Source organism: Schistocerca americana, chromosome 6 (assembly GCF_021461395.2).
Source record: "Schistocerca americana isolate TAMUIC-IGC-003095 chromosome 6, iqSchAmer2.1, whole genome shotgun sequence".
NCBI classification, from domain to species: domain Eukaryota; kingdom Metazoa; phylum Arthropoda; class Insecta; order Orthoptera; family Acrididae; genus Schistocerca; species Schistocerca americana.
In genome coordinates this window covers 422,246,806-422,266,494 of record NC_060124.1, presented here as the reverse complement: position 1 = coordinate 422,266,494, position 19,689 = coordinate 422,246,806, and the positions used below count along the sequence as shown (strand labels likewise).

Sequence of the window (19,689 nt, the reverse complement as noted above, 5' to 3'; positions counted from 1 at the left end):
TCTGGAATGGGAAATGATAAACATGATACAATGAGTGTAAGTATTTAGGAAATATAGGTGATGATTGAGAAATATCATAATTCCATAATAGCTGAAAGATGTGCTGTTCAGCAAGTGCTGCTCTGAGACTAGGAAACTCCCCATCCAATCCAGATAATGATAGCTGTAGGAAACAGAGTATTAAAATCCTAATGCTAAACTACTGAAGCATTCACAAGAAAGTGCCACAGTTTGAAGCACTCATAAAAAGCACTGAAGCTCATGAAATGCTGTGTACAGAAAGCTGGTTGAAAGCTGAAACTGATTGCAGTGAGATTTTTGGGGAAAATTTAAGTGTTTATCAAAAGGTTAGGCAACTGGGAAATGGGGGTGGTGTATTTGTCACAGCAGACAAGAAACTCAAATCCACCAAGATAGAAATTGAAGCTGCATGTGAGATCATTTGGTCAAGACTCAGTATCTGGGGTGGGCATAAAATGATAATTGGATCTTTCTACTGCTCACCAGACTCATCTGATGATGTAACTGAAAACTTTAGAGAAAACCCCAGCTCACTTGTGCTTCCAGTCATACTATAAACATCAGTGGAGACTTTAATCAGGCAACAATTAACTGGGAAAATCACAATTTTGTTAGTAGTGGGTGTGATAAAACATCCTGTGAAACTTTTCTATATGTCTTCTATGAAAACTACCTATAACAGATATTAGCCCCACTCATGATGGTAATATACTGGATCCAATGGCAGCAAACAGACCTGACTTCTCTGAGAATGTCTACACTGAAACTGGTATCAGTGACCATGAAGACAGTCATGGCAACAATGATTAACTACGTACAAAGGACAACTAAAACGAGCAGAAAGATATACACTCCTGGAAACTGAAATAAGAACACCATGAATTCATTGTCCCAGGAAGGGGAAACTTTATTGACACATTCCTGGGGTCAGATACATCACATGATCACACTGACAGAACCACAGGCACATAGACACAGGCAACAGAGCATGCACAATGTCGGCACTAGTACAGTGTATATCCACCTTTCGCAGCAATGCAGGCTGCTATTCTCCCATGGAGACGATCGTAGAGATGCTGGATGTAGTCCTGTGGAACGGCTTGCCATGCCATTTCCACCTGGCGCCTCAGTTGGACCAGCGTTCGTGCTGGACGTGCAGACCGCGTGAGACGACGCTTCATCCAGTCCCAAACATGCTCAATGGGGGACAGATCCGGAGATCTTGCTGGCCAGGGTAGTTGACTTACACCTTCTAGAGCACGTTGGGTGGCACGGGATACATGCGGACGTGCATTGTCCTGTTGGAACAGCAAGTTCCCTTGCCGGTCTAGGAATGGTAGAACAATGGGTTCGATGACGGTTTGGATATACCGTGCACTATTCAGTGTCCCCTCGACGATCACCAGTGGTGTACGGCCAGTGTAGTAAATTGCTCCCCACACCATGATGCCGGGTGTTGGCCCTGTGTGCCTCGGTCGTATGCAGTCCTGATTGTGGCGCTCACCTGCACGGCGCCAAACACGCATACGACCATCATTGGCACCAAGGCAGAAGCGACTCTCATTGCTGAAGACGACACGTCTCCATTCGTCCCTCCATTCGCGCCTGTCGCGACACCACTGGAGGCGGGCTGCACGATGTTGGGGCGTGAGCGGAAGACGGCCTATCGGTGTGCGGGACCGTAGCCCAGCTTCATGGAGACGGTTGTGAATGGTCCTCGCCGATACCCCAGGAGCAACAGTGTCCCTAATTTGCTGGGAAGTGGTGGTGCGGTCCCCTACGGCACTGTGTAGGATCCTGCGGTCTCGGCGTGCATCCGTGCGTCGCTGCGGTCCGGTCCCAGGTCGACGGGCACGTGCACCTTCCGCCGACCACTGGCGACAACATCGATGTACTGTGGAGACCTCACGCCCCACGTGTTGAGCAATTCGGCGGTACGTCCACTCGGCCTCCCGCATGCCCACTATACGCCCTCGCTCAAAGTCCCAGTGTTAAAGACTGCGATGGAGCTCCGTATGCCACGGCAAACTGGCTGACACTGACGGCAGTGGTGCACAAATGCTGCACAGCTAGCGCCAACACCGCGGTTCCTGGTGTGTCCGCTGTGCCGTGCGTGTGATCATTGCTTGTACAGCCCTCTCGCAGTGTCCGGAGCAAGTATGGTGGGTCTGACACACCGGTGTCAATGTGTTCTTTTTTCCATTTCCAGGAGTGTACATGCTAGAAAACTAGATAAAAAATCATTAAACAATGGAAAATCTAGGATGGAATGTAATAATACTATGAAAAGGAAAGTTGCTACTCACCATGTAGCAGAGATGCTGAGTCGCAGATGGGCCCGATGGGAGTAGCAGCAGCAATGCATGATGGGAGTGCCTACTGGATGTGGGTAAGGAGGAGGCTGGGGTGGGGAGGGGGCTGGAGAGGTGGGGCGGGGGGGGGGGGGGGGGAAGGGAGTAGCATAAAGGAGAAAAGTAAAAAGATGATTGTGATGGTGGAATGATGGCTGTGTAGTGCTGGAATGGGAACAAGGAAGAGGCTGGATGGGTGAGGACAATGACCAATGAAGGTTGAGGCCAGCCAGTTGGCACTCCCATCATGAGCTGGTGCTGCTGCTTGCAGTGTGGTTTCAGTTGCTTGAGACTGAAGTTGAGTGTGCAAGTTGCGTTTGTGTGTGTGTGTGTGTGTGTGTGTGTGTGTGTGTGTGTGTGTGTGTGTGTGTGTGGTCTATTGTTGACGAAGGCCTTAACGGCCAAAACCTTTAATTGTAAGAGTCTTTCTGTTGTGCCTATCTGCGACTCAGCATCTCTGCTAAATGGTGAGTAGCAACTTTCCTTTTGAGAAAACTGTAAAAAATCATTACTGTCATATGTCAATGAGGAACCTGAAAATTTCAGCACATGGCATGTGCCTTAGTGGAATTGTGGCTGGAATTTATAAGAATAGTTGACTATACTCTGGATAGACATGTGCCCAGTAGAACTGTTCAAAATGGGAAGAAACTTATCTGGCCTACAGTCACAGTAAAAAAAAAGAAAAGAAAAAAGGGAGATGCCGACTGAAACACATTAGACTATCAAGAGAGCAATGCATTATGACTTTACTTGTCCATAAATGACAGCGTCACCTGCAAACAACCTAAGACGGTTGCATGATTCCTGAAGTGACTACCATAGCAGAATAGAATAGAGAATGGTTTGAGAAAGCTTGCAAAATTGGCCGGTTTTTGCGTTTGCTGTCCACACAGTCAAGCAAGTCTGCTTACTGCCATCCCACTTCCTGGTCGTAATAAAAGTCCATAGAAAAATAATGGCAATAAGCCTTCTGTTCAGCTATTGGTTGACGCTGTGACATTATTAAGGATCAGCGCGAGGCCTACGAGAAAGACAGGCCACGGCACGTACGTCACAAAAGTAGATCTGCACTCGCTTGCTCACTCAACTCAGCAGACAAACTACGTTTCTACACGTGTTAGCTCGTAACTAGGTGTGTATGTACAAATGAGAATTCAGTCTTCTACTGGAATCCGCTATTATAGTCTTACTGTTACTGTATTTGTCCTGCAATGATGGGAAGTCAATATGCCTACTTATAATATCTTACGGCTGCACTGGTTACAATAAAATTAGTCATGCCAAAATGATTATCAGTTGCATAAGGCACCATTTCCTGTATGAAATAAGGGCTGTTAAGAAAATGTGACTGATATAGGCAAGCCGTCATACCATTTATAAGGATCATTGATCTTAAATTAAATTTTGTTGTAGTACTGTTAACCTGTAAGACTTCATAATAGCAGATTCCAGTAGAAGATGCAATTCTCATTAGTACGTACACGCCCAGCCGTGAGTTAACAGGTCTAGAAACGCATTTTTTCTGCTGAGCTGAGCGAGCGAGCGAGTTCAGGCGTACCTTCCTGACGTACACACCATGGCCTGTCTTTCTCGTGGGCCTCGGGACTGGCGCTATGACATATGGGCGGTGCATTTATGCGATGTAAGGGAGTACGTTTTCGTTTATGGTAGAAAAAATGAAATATAAATTGCTATTCCGCTACTGCTAGAGTGTTACTGTGTAACTTGTCCAGCTTTTAAACAGATAATGATGATTTTTAAAAAGTTCAAGCATGTATCGAATCGAAACCTGCAAAAAGAAGGGTAAAGTGTAGTCTGTTTTTTGGGCTTTTCTGTCAAAGTAAATAGTCGAAATGGGCTTGCAATTTGTTAAGCTGTCTCTGTGAAAAGTGTTATCGAGCGTAAAAGATCTACATAACACTCATTTTCATTTTGTATCTCTCACATGTTTAAAAGAACTTCAGCTTATAGGCGTGCACTGTCGTTTTCACTCAAGAAATTGTAGTTACAATTACTTTATCTGTAGAAAGCATTTGAATTAGCTAATGTAACTAAACCATCCTTGAAAACACCTGGGTGGTAACTTAAAGAATGTATGGTTGATACTGCAGGTAGAGGATAACTGAGTTTTTTCCAAAGAAAATTATAAGCTCTCTGCGAAACGGCACCAACTTGCAAATGTGCACTTTGACATACAGAACCTATTTTAATGTCTGTAACAAATTTCTGACTTTACTGGGTTAAAATATTTTACCCAGTATTCGATTAGTCTCTTTAATGCCCCTTAACCTAGGGTTAAGACAGGGTAATGTATTATCCACGCTACTCTTCAACGTAGTGTTGGAGAGAGTGATGCGAAGGGTGGAGATTGATAACTGAGGTGGCACTCTGTTTAACCGTATGCGCCAAACTCTAGCTTATGTCGATGATGTGTGTATACTGTCTAGAAGTTTGAAAGAAATGGAAGAAGGATTTGGCAGAGCGGAAAAGTAGACAGAACAGTTGCGACTTAAAAAACACAAAAACACAGTATCTCTTTGCTTCCAGGAAAAATGCTGTTGTTAAAGAGAAATATATTAAGTTGAACAGAGGCAATTACGAGAGATGTGAGAAGTTCCAATACCTGGGAGTGCTGGTTACAGAGGATAGCAGAATAAGAGAAGAAATAAAATCTAGGATTACTGCAGGAATTAGAGCTTACTGGGCCCTGATCAAGATCCTTCAGTCACATAGCCTGAGCAGAGAATCGAAGGTGACTATCTATCGAACAGTCATAAGACTGGTGGTAATGTATGGCTCAGAAACATGGACAACGACTGTAGCAGAAGAAGAGCTCTTGAGAAGATGGGAGAGGAAAATATTAAGAAAGATTTTTGGAGCCGTGTATAACGTGGGGCAATGGAGGATAAGGAGGAACAAGGAATAGGAAGAAACGTATAGAAATCCTGATTTGGTGACTGAAATAAAGTGTAACAGATTGAGATGGCTGGGCCATGTAGAGCAAATGTCAGAGGATCAACCTGTCAAGAAGGTTTACGCAGGACATCCAGGTGGCAAAATGAGCAAAGGGAGACCCCAGAAACGATGGCTGGAGGATGTGGAAAATGATTTGAGAAAGATTGGAGTCAGGAGATGGAGGAAACGAGCAGAAAATGTCGGGATTGGACTGTGATCATCAGAGAGGTTAAGGCCCTACATGGACTGTAGCGCCAAGAAGTAAGTAAGTAAGTAATGCCGCTACAAAAGTCTGTAAACTAGATTTATACACTCCTGGAAATTGAAATAAGAACACCGTGAATTCATTGTCCCAGGAAGGGGAAACTTTATTGACACATTCCTGGGGTCAGATACATCACATGATCACACTGACAGAACCACAGGCACATAGACACAGGCAACAGAGCATGCACAATGTCGGCACTAGTACAGTGTATATCCACCTTTTGCAGCAATGCAGGCTGCTATTCTCCCATGGAGACGATCGTAGAGATGCTGGATGTAGTCCTGTGGAACGGCTTGCCATGCCATTTCCACCTGGCGCCTCAGTTGGACCAGCGTTCGTGCTGGACGTGCAGACCGCGTGAGACGACGCTTCATCCAGTCCCAAACATGCTCAATGGGGGACAGATCCGGAGATCTTGCTGGCCAGGGTAGTTGACTTACACCTTCTAGAACACGTTGGGTGGCACGGGATACATGCGGACGTGCATTGTCCTGTTGGAACAGCAAGTTCCCTTGCCGGTCTATGAATGGTAGAACGATGGGTTCGATGACGGTTTGGATGTACCGTGCACTATTCAGTGTCCCCTCGACGATCACCAGTGGTGTACGGCCAGTGCAGGAGATCGCTCCCCACACCATGATGCCGGGTGTTGGCCCTGTGTGCCTCGGTCGTATGCAGTCCTGATTGTGGCGCTCACCTGCACGGCGCCAAACACGCATACGACCATCATTGGCACCAAGGCAGAAGCGACTCTCATCGCTGAAGACGACACGTCTCCATTCGTCCCTCCATTCACGCCTGTCGCGACACCACTGGAGGCGGGCTGCACGATGTTGGGGCGTGAGCGGAAGACGGCCTAACGGTGTGCGGGACCGTAGCCCAGCTTCATGGAGACGGTTGCGAATGGTCCTCGCCGATACCCCAGGAGCAACAGTGTCCCTAATTTGCTGGGAAGTGGCGGAGCGGTCCCCTACGGCACTGCGTAGGATCCTACGGTCTTGGCGTGCATCCGTGCGTCGCTGCGGTCCGGTCCCAGGTCGACGGGCACGTGCACCTTCCGCCGACCACTGGCGACAACATCGATGTACTGTGGAGACCTCACGCCCCACGTGTTGAGCAATTCGGCGGTACGTCCACCCGGCCTCCCTCATGCCCACTATACGCACTCGCTCAAAGTCCGTCAACTGCACATACGGTTCACGTCCACGCTGTCGCGGCATGCTACCAGTGTTAAAGACTGCGATGGAGCTCCGTATGCCACGGCAAACTGGCTGACACTGACGGCGGCGGTGCACAAACGCTGCGCAGCTAGCGCCATTCGACGGCCAACACCGCGGTTCCTGGTGTGTCCGCTGTGCCGTGCTTGTGTCCGGAGCAAGTATGGTGGGTCTGACACACCGGTGTCAATGTGTTCTTTTTTCCATTTCCAGGAGTGTATGAATCATTACAAACAAATTCATCTCTACATTTACATTTATCAGCATTCATCTCCTGTGATGGAAGCTTTTCTAAAGTCTCTGTGTTTCTTCTATGGCTCCCATATCTGTTGAAACATTCCTTCTTTCCTTCTGCTGCATGTGATGTGCCATTACAGGTGCTACTACTACAAGGCAAATTACACGATAGAAATGAATTACTTATAAGCATTTGTTTCTGTGGCAGATTTAGCAAGTCTCTGACATAATCAGTTTCTTTGAAATGATGACAGCATATTATAGCAATAAGGTTTCCTGTAAGCTATTGATCTCTTTGGTCGCCAATTGCTTGTTTTAGAGACATTCCGTTTTAGCATTCTGTGGCGATAGCTGCTGCAAGGTGAGTTTGTGCAAATTATATTGTATTTTGGCAAACACAATGAAACCTGTCAACAAGATAAATGTAGCTGTTACTCGTAAATGATGATGCTCCTTCGAATGAGAAAAGGTTAACGATTTACACATAAAGAAATCCCCAATTCTGTTGAAGTTTTGGTTGACTCCCCGTAACCCATCGTATTTTTAACACTGAGCAATCGAAATGGAAACTTCCCAAAGGGTTTCATTCCTGTTCCTCATCTGAGCAATATTAAAATAATGACTCCGTCAGGTGGAATGACGTGCACATGCCAGACGCTGGTTACTCATCTACGGTTTGCCAAACTGACAAAGCGTGATTCGAGAATAGAATAGGTATTATTCAGAAAAGTAAACAATTAGTGCACTGTCAGCAGCTGAGGATAATGGGTGCGACAGGAATCCGGAAGCTAGTCAGGTATGCCCTGTTGGGAAAGAGTTCACGTCGTTTGAAAAAACATTGTCATGAATGTAAGCCTGCCTCCTACCTCGTCAGCTATACATTTCAGCAAATTAAATATATCATAGCCCCAGACACTTCCAGGACACTCATATTTTCCGAAAAATACCCACTGTATGCTTCATTGGTCTAGCCTGTTGTGTAATCAGTTTATCGATGATGATACCCTGTATGCAACCATTGATATGCTTTTTTTCACTAGGCGTCAATTAAAACGTTGTCATTCAGTTGGGTTTCTCGATTGTTTCTAAATTACTGTGAGAACATGATGTCTGCACGCATGTAGTGTAAAGTCTTTTATTACGTCATATCCAAGTAATCACAGTGAAACTCATATACTTCGGATCTTGGACGCCTTGTAGCAGGAGCACAAAGGAAACTAATACATCTATGGAACTTCCTCTTTTCGAATTTTTGTAACGGATCGTACAGAAATGCCAGCAAAGGTAGCACCTTGTTTCACTGTATATTTAAATTTCCAGCCGTGCTTTTTGATCATATGACTTTTATAACATTACTTCCCATTCCACTAGCCTTGCGATGAACTGTCTGTCCCTTCTTGCAATTTGAAGACATTATGAAGGCAGAAGATACACTCCTGGAAATGGAAAAAAGAACACATTGACACCGGTATGTCAGACCCACCATACTTGCTCCGGACACTGCGAGAGGGCTGTACAAGCAATGATCACACGCACGCCACAGCGGACACACCAGGAACCGCGGTGTTGGCCGTCGAATGGCGCTAGCTGCGCAGCATTTGTGCACCGCCGCCGTCAGTGTCAGCCAGTTTGCCGTGGCATACGGAGCTCCATCGCAGTCTTTAACACCGGTAGCATGCCGCGACAGCGTGGACGTGAACCGTATGTGCAGTTGACGGACTTTGAGCGAGGGCGTATAGTGGGCATGCGGGAGGCCGGGTGGACGTACCGCCGAATTGCTCAACACGTGGGGCGTGAGGTCTCCACAGTACATCGATGTTGTCGCCAGTGGTCGGCGGAAGGTGCACGTGCCCGTCGACCTGGGACCGGACCGCAGCGACGGACGGATGCACGCCAAGACCGTAGGATCCTACGCAGTGCCGTAGGGGACCGCACCGCCACTTCCCAGCAAATTAGGGACACTGTTGCTCCTGGGGTATCGGCGAGGACCATTCGCAACCGTCTCCATGAAGCTGGGCTACGGTCCCGCACACCGTTAGGCCGTCTTCCGCTCACGCCCCAACATCGTGCAGCCCGCCTCCAGTGGTGTCGCGACAGGCGTGAATGGAGGGACGAATGGAGACGTGTCGTCTTCAGCGATGAGAGTCGCTTCTGCCTTGGTGCCAATGATGGTCGTATGCGTGTTTGGTGCCGTGCAGGTGAGCGCCACAATCAGGACTGCATACGACCGAGGCACACAGGGCCAACACCCGGCATCATGGTGTGGGGAGCGATCTCCTACACTGGCCGTACACCACTGGTGATCGTCGAGGGGACACTGAATAGTGCACGGTACATCCAAACCGTCATCGAACCCATCGTTCTACCATTCCTAGACCGGCAAGGGAACTTGCTGTTCCAACAGGACAATGCACGTCCGCATGCATCCCGTGCCACCCAACGTGCTCTAGAAGGTGTAAGTCAACTACCCTGGCCAGCAAGATCTCCGGATCTGTCCCCAATTGAGCATGTTTGGGACTGGATGAAGCGTCGTCTCACGCGGTCTGCACGTCCAGCACGAACGCTGGTCCAACTGAGGGCCCTAGGTGGAAATGGCATGGCAAGACGTTCCACAGGACTACATCCAGCATCTCTACGATCGTCTCCATGGGAGAATAGCAGCCTGCATTGCTGCGAAAGGTGGATATACACTGTACTAGTGCCGACATTGTGCATGCTCTGTTGCCTGTGTCTATGTGCCTGTGGTTCTGTCAGTGTGATCATGTGATGTATCTGACCCCAGGAATGTGTCAATAAAGTTTCCCCTTCCTGGGACAATAAATTCACGGTGTTCTTATTTCAATTTCCAGGAGTGTATAATACCAGTGGCTAATGGCTCATGAGTCACTGATTTGCGCATTTATCCTGATAAAAAAAAATAACGAAACAAAACAGCGAACATATACACGCATAAATAACAGAAAAATATAATGAAGTAATGAAAACAGATCGAGAGCTTAAATGGCGAAAAACGAAACACTATTTAAGGACAATAAAGTTCAATTATCAGGCAATATTTTTCGAACGGCCAACAGTACCACAGCCCATATGCGGCTTGCCTAAGGGATCATATGGCAGAACTACCTACCCCCTCCCCCCCTTCCCTCTCCACCACCCCGACAGTGTTCGCACGGCGCGAGATACTGTGCCGCAACCACAACGCCGCGCGACCTGGTGTAGGCGCGTTTCGCGTCACCATAGCGTCGCGTTCCAATTTGCGCGGTCCCACTTCAACCTGTTGAGTTACAGCCTTCGGAAACGCCTTCACAAAAGAAGACGAAGTAAATATTCCCAGATTTCGAATCAAGAACAGCTGCCAACATGAGTAACGTAGAAACAGGTATCCTCGGAGTAGTGAAACAACTTAAATCACTTAATAAAAGCAAGTCTTTTGGTACAGCCTGTATACCAATTAGGTTCCTTTCACAGTACGCTGTTGCAATAGCTCCATACTTATCAATCGTATACCACTGTTCGCTCGACGAAAGATCCGTACCCAAAGACTGGAAAGTTGCACAGGTCACACCAATATTCAAGAAAGATAGTAGGAATAATCCACTAAATTACAGGCCCATGTCATTAACGTCAATATGCATCAGGATTTTGGAACATATATTGAGTTCGGGCTTTATGAATTACCTCGAAGATGACGGCCTACTGACAAACAGTCAACAACGATTTAGAAAACATCGTTCTTGTGAAACACAACTAGCTCTTTATTCGCATGAAGTGTTGGGTGCTACTGACGAGGGATTTCAGATCGATTCCGTATTTCTGGATTTCCGGAAGGCTTTTGATACTGTACCACATAAGCGGCTTGCAGTGAAAATGCGTGCCTATGGAATATCGTCTCAGTTACGTGACTGGATTCGTGATTTCCTGTCAGAGACGTCACAGTTCATAGTAACTTACGGAAAGTCATCGAGTAAAACAGAAGTGATTTCTGGAGTTCCAAAAGCTGGCTTTATAGGCCCTTTGCTGTTCCTTATCTATATAAACGATTCGGGAGACAATCTGAGCAGCCGTCTTAGGCTGTCTGCGGATGACGCTGTCGTTTATCGACAAGTAAAGTCATCAGAAGATCAAAAGAAATTGCAAAACGATTCAGAAAAGATACATGTATGGTGTGAAAATTAGCAATAGACCCTAAATAACGAAAAGTGTCAGGTCATCGACATGAGCGGTAAAAGGAATCCGTTAAATTTCAGTACACCATAAATCAGTCAAGTCTAAAGACCGTAAATTCAACTAAATACCTAGGAATTACAATTATGAGCAACTTAAATTGGAAGGAACAGACAGAAAATGTTGTGGGGAAGGTTAAGCGAAGACTGCGTTTTATTGGCAGGACACTTAGGAAATGTAACAGATCTCTGAGACCGCCTATACTACGCTTGTCCGTCGTCTTTTAGAATACTGCTGCGCGTTGTGGGACCGTTACCAGATAGGACCGACAGAGTAGCACATCGAAAAACTTCAAAGAAGGGCAGCACGTTTTGTATTACCGCGAAATAGGGGTCACTGAAATGATGCAGGATCTGGGATGGACATCATTAAAACAAGGTTTTCAGCTGCGGAGTAATCTTCTCACGAAATTCCAATCACCAACTCCTCCGAATATGAAAATACTTTGTTGACGCCGACCTACATAGGGTGAAACGATCATCATGATATGCGAAATCAGAGCTCGTACGGAAAGATATAGGTGTTCGTTCTTCCCGCACGCTATACGACGTTGGAATAATAGAAAATTGTGAAGGTGGTTCGATGAACCGTCTGCCGGGCAATTAAATGTGATTTGCAGAGTATCCACGTACATGTAGATATATTATAAAGCGCTACGGATTTTGTCCTCGGCTCAGGGTCTCCCTTGATAGTTGTGCAGATCATGTAAGCATTGGATCCTTGAGATACAGAAACACATGAACACCGACTTATTAACCTTCACAACTTCATTTCCATAAAAACCGTTACAATAAAGCCCCCGCTACGCCGACCCGTCATAACAGCGTCTGACGTCTGAACACGAAAAAATGCAGGTTTATCGAGAATCCATTGTGAGCCAAAAAGACATAAATCCCGTCTAAAATAACATGACGAGCCGTAATATGACATGAGGTCACACGGCCTTCGTGATGATGCATTCATATTTTCGCAGAAGCTGATATTACTGAGCTGCAATTGCTTAGTGGTAACCTTAATGATTTCCTATGTATTTTGTTGGTGTGAGTATTGTAGAAAGTGTAGCACAGCTGATTGGTTATTTATTTCGTTTCGTTAGAATGTAACCAACTCCACAATGCTCACACGGCAGTTCATTTTCAGTTCTGAATTTCAGCAGAGGTAAGTAATGTATTTATAATCCAAGGTCGTAAACAATGTGATATAGCTCTGTTTTCAATTAAATAAAATTTTGGCAAACAAACTCACATACGTTATATAACTTACTTACTTTGAAAACAGTTATGCATTCATAATAATGCGTGTTTGGAATTCCATGACTTCTTAAATTTAAAAGGAAGTAAACATTTGCAGCACAAAATTCATTCACCACAGAAGTTTGGGGGCATGGACAATTGGCAGTGAGTGTTGTAAGCTTTGTGTAGTGACATCAGTAAGCGTTGTGTTCTGTTTACTAACTTTTAAGGTACGAGTATATTATAACCACACAGTAACTAGGAAAGTGCCTACATTTCATATTACATTTATTACAATTTCATTTGGTGCCTAGTATTCATTTTGCCGTACCCTTTAATAATGTACAACAAGTACAGAGCATTGTCGCACGCCGAGCGGTGAGCAGTTATAATATTGGTCCCCGTTTCTATTCCCAGAAATATGGTTACCTTACATTCGGTAATTTCAGAACTAAGAGTCTCAAAAATGGCAAGATATTGGAAAGAATTGCAAGCTTCGTTAAACATAGGATACTTTTCACTCGCGTGGATTAGTTTGCGGCCTGGTTGGCTACAAGGAACATTCTAGGCAGGAAAAGGCGCCCATTCACGTGCTCACCATACCTGCTGCCAACAACAAATCTGACTCAGTTCGTAAATCCACAGGTGGAACTGAAAAACTACAGGAAGTTGAGAGAAAGAAATACAAAAGGAGAAAATGCTTCACTAAGGTACGTAGTTTCTCACTCGTATGTGGAAACTACAGAAAGGTAAAGCATTGCCTCCCCACTGCCGTATTCAAATGCTCTAGTGACTGTAGTCTACAGACCTGCGTTCACATTCTTAGAGCTAAGTGAAATGCAATGATCACTAAACACTTCAATCTGACATCGTATACGTTATGAAGCTGTGAAAGTTTGTTGCCCCATTCCTTTATTTTGTGAGAGGTCAGGGATCTTCTTACGCCTTCTCAACTACAGTAGACATCTTTTCGCCACGAACGCTGTCATCGCCTGCGATTGTCTGCTTTTTATGTTCTCTTTGCTTCCAAGGAAGCAGAATTCCTTCACTTCCCCTACTTAGTAGTCCCCCATTTTCGTATCAAGTTTATCAATAATCTCACTTCTGCTTCTCATTCCATTTAACAGTTCATGTAATTCTTCCTCGCTTTCACAGAGGACAGCAATGTCATAAGCGAATTCTATTATTGATATGGTTTGACCCTGAATTTTAATTACAGTTCATTTATTTCCATGATTGCTTTTTTGATGTACATACTAAATAGTAGTGAACTTCTTTCTGGTCTTCTTACTTATTGTGGACTAGCTTAACGCCGCTGCTTCGTTCGGAGTAGACCGTTGGTCTGCACAGATTTTTTTCTTCTTTTATTGAATTTTTATGTTGCTCACAATTTGCAATACCTTCTAAATTTTCACGTTAATAGAGACCATAGAACCATGGTCTTTTATGAATGTACTTGCTAGAGTCCTAGCTTTTTGTTAATCATGCCTTTTGCGTACTTGTGTTGATATTTCGATAGAAACTTTTATCCGATTACGCATATTTCTTTATATTTATCAGAGAAATGGATTACCAATTATTATAGATTTAGCATAAATTTTTTTTTAATATAACAAAATATTTCCGTCCCCTAATTTCCGAAAAAGTGAGACATTTTTAATTCTCTAACCGAGAAGCTAAAAACCAATTTTCAAAGATTTTGCTTAAAAATGCTTTCAAAATGAATTATTTTCCTAAAACTTTTCACTCCCTATTTCGCCCCCTTAAGGATGAATTTTCACAAACAGTGAAACATATACATTTTTTCTTTGGTACAAAGAAGCCAAATGCAAATTTTCAAACACGCTTACATAATGAAATATTTCCCTAAAACATTCATCCCTTTTATCACCACCATAGGGAATGAATCTACAAAAACAACGAAACACGATTTTACTATAGATATTATCTTAGATTTAGCTTTAAAAATGGTTTCATAATCAGATATTTTAATAAAAATTTTCATCCGCTGTTTGACCCCTTGACAGGTTGAATTTTCAGAAACACTGAAGATGTATTTGTTTCTTTTCAGTTGAGAAGTCAAATACATATTATCACAGCTTTAGTAGTATTTTAATAATGATTGGTTTTCAAAAACATTACACTCTCTGTTTTATCCTCTTAGTGGCTGAATTTCCAAAAACGCTGAAACTTTTCTTCATTTCTGACCGAGAAACCTAATACCAATTTTCGTATTTCTGGCTTCAAAATTGCCTTAATAGCGATACATTTTCAAAACACGTTTCATCGCCTACTTTATCCCCTAAGGGAAGGAATTTCGAAAAATTCTTTCTTAAATCACACCTACAGTATAAGATTAACACCCTCACCAAATTTTAGGCTTCTGTTCTTAGCAGTTTTGGCTGGTCGATGATGAGTCTATCATTTAGGACATCAGCTTTTTTAGGTATAGATTATGCTTATATCTCTGTACCTTTATACCTCTATATCTTATCCCTGTCATTTGTTTCTGTGATTGCTTCTTCACTGAACAAACTAAACAGTAGGGACATTTTATTCTTGATCTTCTTATTCTTATTTTTATTCTTCTTTATTGTACACATGGTACATTACCCTTACATCTCTATACCTTAACCCTATTTATCTCCGAATTTGGAACATCTTGTATAATTTTACATTGTCGAACGCTTTTCCTAGGCCGACTTATCCTATGAAGGTGTTCTCCTTTTTCTTATGTCTGACTTCCGTTATGAAACGCAACGTCAGAACTGCCTCTCTGGCGCCTTTACTTTTCCTAAAGCCAAACTGATCGTTATCCAACGTATCATCAATTTTCTACTCCATTCCTTTGTATGTTATTATTGTTAGTAATTTGAATGCGTGCACTATTAAGCTGATTTGCGATAGTCCTCTCATTTATCTGCCCTTGCTTTATTGGGGTTCGTTTGGATATTCATTATAGTTCTGAAACTAATTGCACTTCTAAAATTTTTGGACAAAAGCCTTACAGATGTTATATGTACATGAGCTGCAATAATAGTAATAATAATAATAGCCGCGCAAGGTAGCCACGAGATCTGAGGCGTCTTCTAACGGCCCGGGCGACTTTCCCCGTCGGAGGTCGAGTCCTCCCTCGGGCATGGGTGTGTGTGATGTCCTTAGTTTAAGTTAGATTAAGTAGTGCGTAAGCTTAGGGACCGTGACCTCAGCAGTTTGTTCCCTTAAGACCTTACCACAAATTTCCAAAATAATAATAATAATAATAGTAATATTTTTTATGAATAGGCAGCTGTGTCTTGTTAAAATTAAGGAAGAAGGGAAGTTACATTTGGAAAAGGAAAAGGGGGTGGCAGAGCAGTTACAAACTGGATTCCTCCCCCTCCCCGTCGCTAGAACTGAACCCTAGATTCGCGACTGCTGCAAACTCCTCTTGTATTTTTTTTTTTTTTTTTTGAGAACCTTGACGAATTTCTGAGTTAACAATAACAAATGAAATATTTTAAAACAATAAAAAAGGTCATTTCTCAGCAGCGCTATCTAGAGTTCGTTTGTAAAAACATAAAAGACCGGTGTCCTACTCTACATTTAGCATTACGTACGGAGAATACATGAATGCTTTCACCATTAAACAAATAATAGAACAAAGGAGAGAAAAGAATTTGGGAACACATCTCGCTTTTATGGATTCTGTTAAAGTGTTTGACAAGATAAACTGAACAAATTTATGGAAAATATAAGAAAATGCGGGCTATCCAGTGCACCTAATAAAATGTCAGTTTAGAAATATTACTTTTATTATGGACACAGCAATTAAAAGTTAACAGATTTTAGAAAATACAGGCCTAAGAAAAGCTTTTCCTCCACTTCTTTTAAATATACTTATTGGCGACATTTTAAAGAAATGGAAATTGCTGTTAGATCCAGGAATTAAATTATCAAATATGTCAATTCAAACAGTCTTCTATTAGGTTAGTGAATAAGTTCGTAGCGTTTTTTCTTTCTTTCTTTTTTTTTTTTTTTTGCATGTTGGTATTCCGGTTGCTACGGGTTTATTTATCGACTGTAATTTTTTTATTTGTAGTTCACTGTTGCTATCCGAGTTTACATAGTGTCACTGTGTCACTTGGAGATACCGAGTGGAGCAGTGGACACTAGAAAATGGAGTGCCAAGTAGAGAAATCGGAACATCTCCGACAGTCTTCTGTTTGAATTAAATAGAGGGATGATAGCAGCGGAGGCTGTCAGAAACATTCGGGCAGTGTGTGGGGATAAAGGCACTGGAAAGAGCACGGCAGGAAAGTAGTTTTCTTGTTTTAAGGAGGATATTTTGACATTAGCGACTCTACATGTGCACGGAAACCTTCGGGGCTTGGTGAAAACGGTTTAAATGCATTAATCCACAATGATTCACGTCAGTGTACTAGAGAACTGGAAAATGGGATGAAGTATGATCATGTCATCATTGTGTGACATTTGCATGCAAGAGGGACGGTTTAAAAATTCGTGTATCGGTACCGCATGCTGTAAGCCAAAATCACAAAAATCAGCAGCTGGCCATATGTGCATTTCTGCTAGCTCGTCATTAACTGGCTCGTGATCAACACCGATCACTCCTCTCCTGCATCATTCTAAATGCTGTCTTTATGCTAATTTAAGAAAAAGAAGGAAATGGTTGACCACAACAAAGCATCAATTGCCTGTACAAGAACATGCGCTCATCCACAAAATATAAAGTTTTGAATCTGGTGGAACAGTTGCAGTTTGATGTACTGCGAATTGCTTCCCCGAGGTTTAACCATCTCTGTCGACATTAATTGTCAGCAACTGAGACGTCTTGCAGATGTAATCCAAGAACAACGACTAGGAAATGTGGGTGTAGTGGTGCACTCCATGATAACGCCCGCCTGCGTTCTGTTGCGTTTGCTAGTCACCCCGCACCCACTTATTTTTACCTGATCCTGTGCCCCCAGATTTTTACATTTTTCTCTCTGTATCGAAAAGCTTCAAGCAACTTCCTTTCCGGATGAAAATGTGCTCCGAAAATGGCTCGACGAGTTTTTCGCCTCAAAAGCACGTGATTTCTACAATCATGGGATCGGAAAGTTACTCCAGCGTCGGGATACTATTGTAAATAGTGCAGGAGAATATATTATTGACGACTAAAGTCTCTGTTACGTGTATCTGTTGTGTTTATTAAACTTATGGGAAAACGCTATGAACTTATGCACTAACCCCATATCTGCAGACAATCAAATAATGAGTCAAGTGAAGGAGACACACCTACAGCAATACATCTTTTAAATAATCTGTGTAAATCTTACAGTTCTAAAATTTCAGTAAAAAAACGAAAAGTATTATTTTTAGATCCAGTCAGATCAAAGATTGTGCTAGAAAACAACATATTAAAACAAGTATTGAATTTTAAATATCTTGGATGGGGCATGAATTTTTACAATGACAAGGCCACTGCGCAAAAAGAAAATTTCAGCCTGTATGGGGGAGCATTCAAAGAACTTTTGAAAATAACGTTATGAAAGAAACGAAATTGAAATTTTATAAAGTAATGGTTTTACTGACGTTGCGTTATGGCATCAAAGCCTGGTTGCCGACTCTAACGCAAGACAGTAAAATACAATCGACAGAAATGAGATTCCCAAGGATTGTTAAAAGATGTAAAAAGGACGGAGAAAATACGAAATGAAGTATTAGGAAAGAATTAAATGTAGAATCAATACACAGTAAAAGTCATAAGTGTTATAAAATTATATACGTATTTATTTATGTATGTACGTTCAACATGTCTTGCTAAACCACTGGACCGATTTCAGCTAAACTTGGTACATGTATCACTTACTGTCTGGAAAGAATCGCTGTGGGGAAAGAACAACCTACCCATTACAGGGGAGGAAGTAGTAGTGAAAAAGCAGTGTAGCTCACGACGCCCGAATATCCATACTTTATTCATACCATATTTGAGAACGAGAGCACTTAATGACTTGTAACAAACTTTACGGATAATTTCAAACCTGTATGAACCCCCCAAAATGATGAAAGAAAAATTCATGTAGTAAATAAGTCTTGTGAAACAGGAGTTATTACTTCTTTACTATTAACTGCATTCGCGACACATTTTGCAGACAATATTCATACATACCAATGAATGCACCAGCAAAATAATATCATTATATGACCTATAGTTCAGGAGAGGAGATGCACAGCGAGAGGGGGAGCTGGAGGTGAGCAAAGAGAGGGGCAGGAGGAGATGGACAGATAGCGAGGGGGGAGTAGGTGGACGGAGAGTGGGAGTGGAGGAGGCAGAGAGAGGAATAGGCAAGAGGCGATGGATTGATGGAGAGGTAAGGAGGAGAGGGACTAATAGAAAACTGGAATAGATACATACTCGGGCAACGCTAGGTACACAGGTAGTGTTAAGCAATAGACAGAACTGGACCAACCACTTACAAGGAATGGGAACTACCACACTTCCAAGGTGGCGTTGGATTAGATGCCGGTGGGAAGAAGGGATCGAGGACGACTCACGATCCGCTAGAGTCAACTGTGAAGCTGTCAACGGACAAGAATGCCTAATTCGTAAAGTGCAGAAGAAGAAAGCGATCTCTCACCAACACAGCAATTATCTCTAACCCATTTACCCAAGAGAGCTGTTCGATTTGTCGCTAGAACCTGATTTGTTACTCACCGTGTGCCTAGCAGTCTCTTCCCTGTCCAGTTCTCTATGGACAAGCACCTGTCCGAAACGATTTACTTGGAAGTGCCTTCCACTGTTGGAGGTGTGATCTATGGAGTAAGTTACGCCGCTCTTTCCATCCTGGTCTGCGTCTTTTGCTTCAAATGCCGCAATTACTTTTCCAACTGCCGTGTCCTCTGGCACGGTAACCTCAGTGCTGGAATGGTCAAATACTGGGGCGTTGTCGTTGATATCCCTGAGCTTGACAGAAACCCACGAATAGGTCGTGTGATGCTGTTCCGTCGTATCATTCTCATTCTGCAAAATACAAAAATAAGAAGAAATTGAATACGCAGTAGTACTTTGCCACTTAGTACACAGTAAATACTCTGTCCAGTTACATTAACGTGACAAGCTGCCAGAATACAGAATAACCTTTTTTTGCACCACGGACCGCTGCGAGAAGTGCAGGAAGAGAGTCAGTGAGATTCTG

The 19,689-nt window shown here is 43.3% G+C and overlaps 1 pseudogene; it reads right to left on the bottom strand.

The window, feature by feature from the left end:
- LOC124620182 overlaps positions 1-19,689 on the bottom strand; it is a 219,204-nt pseudogene that overhangs the window by 66,781 nt on the left and 132,734 nt on the right.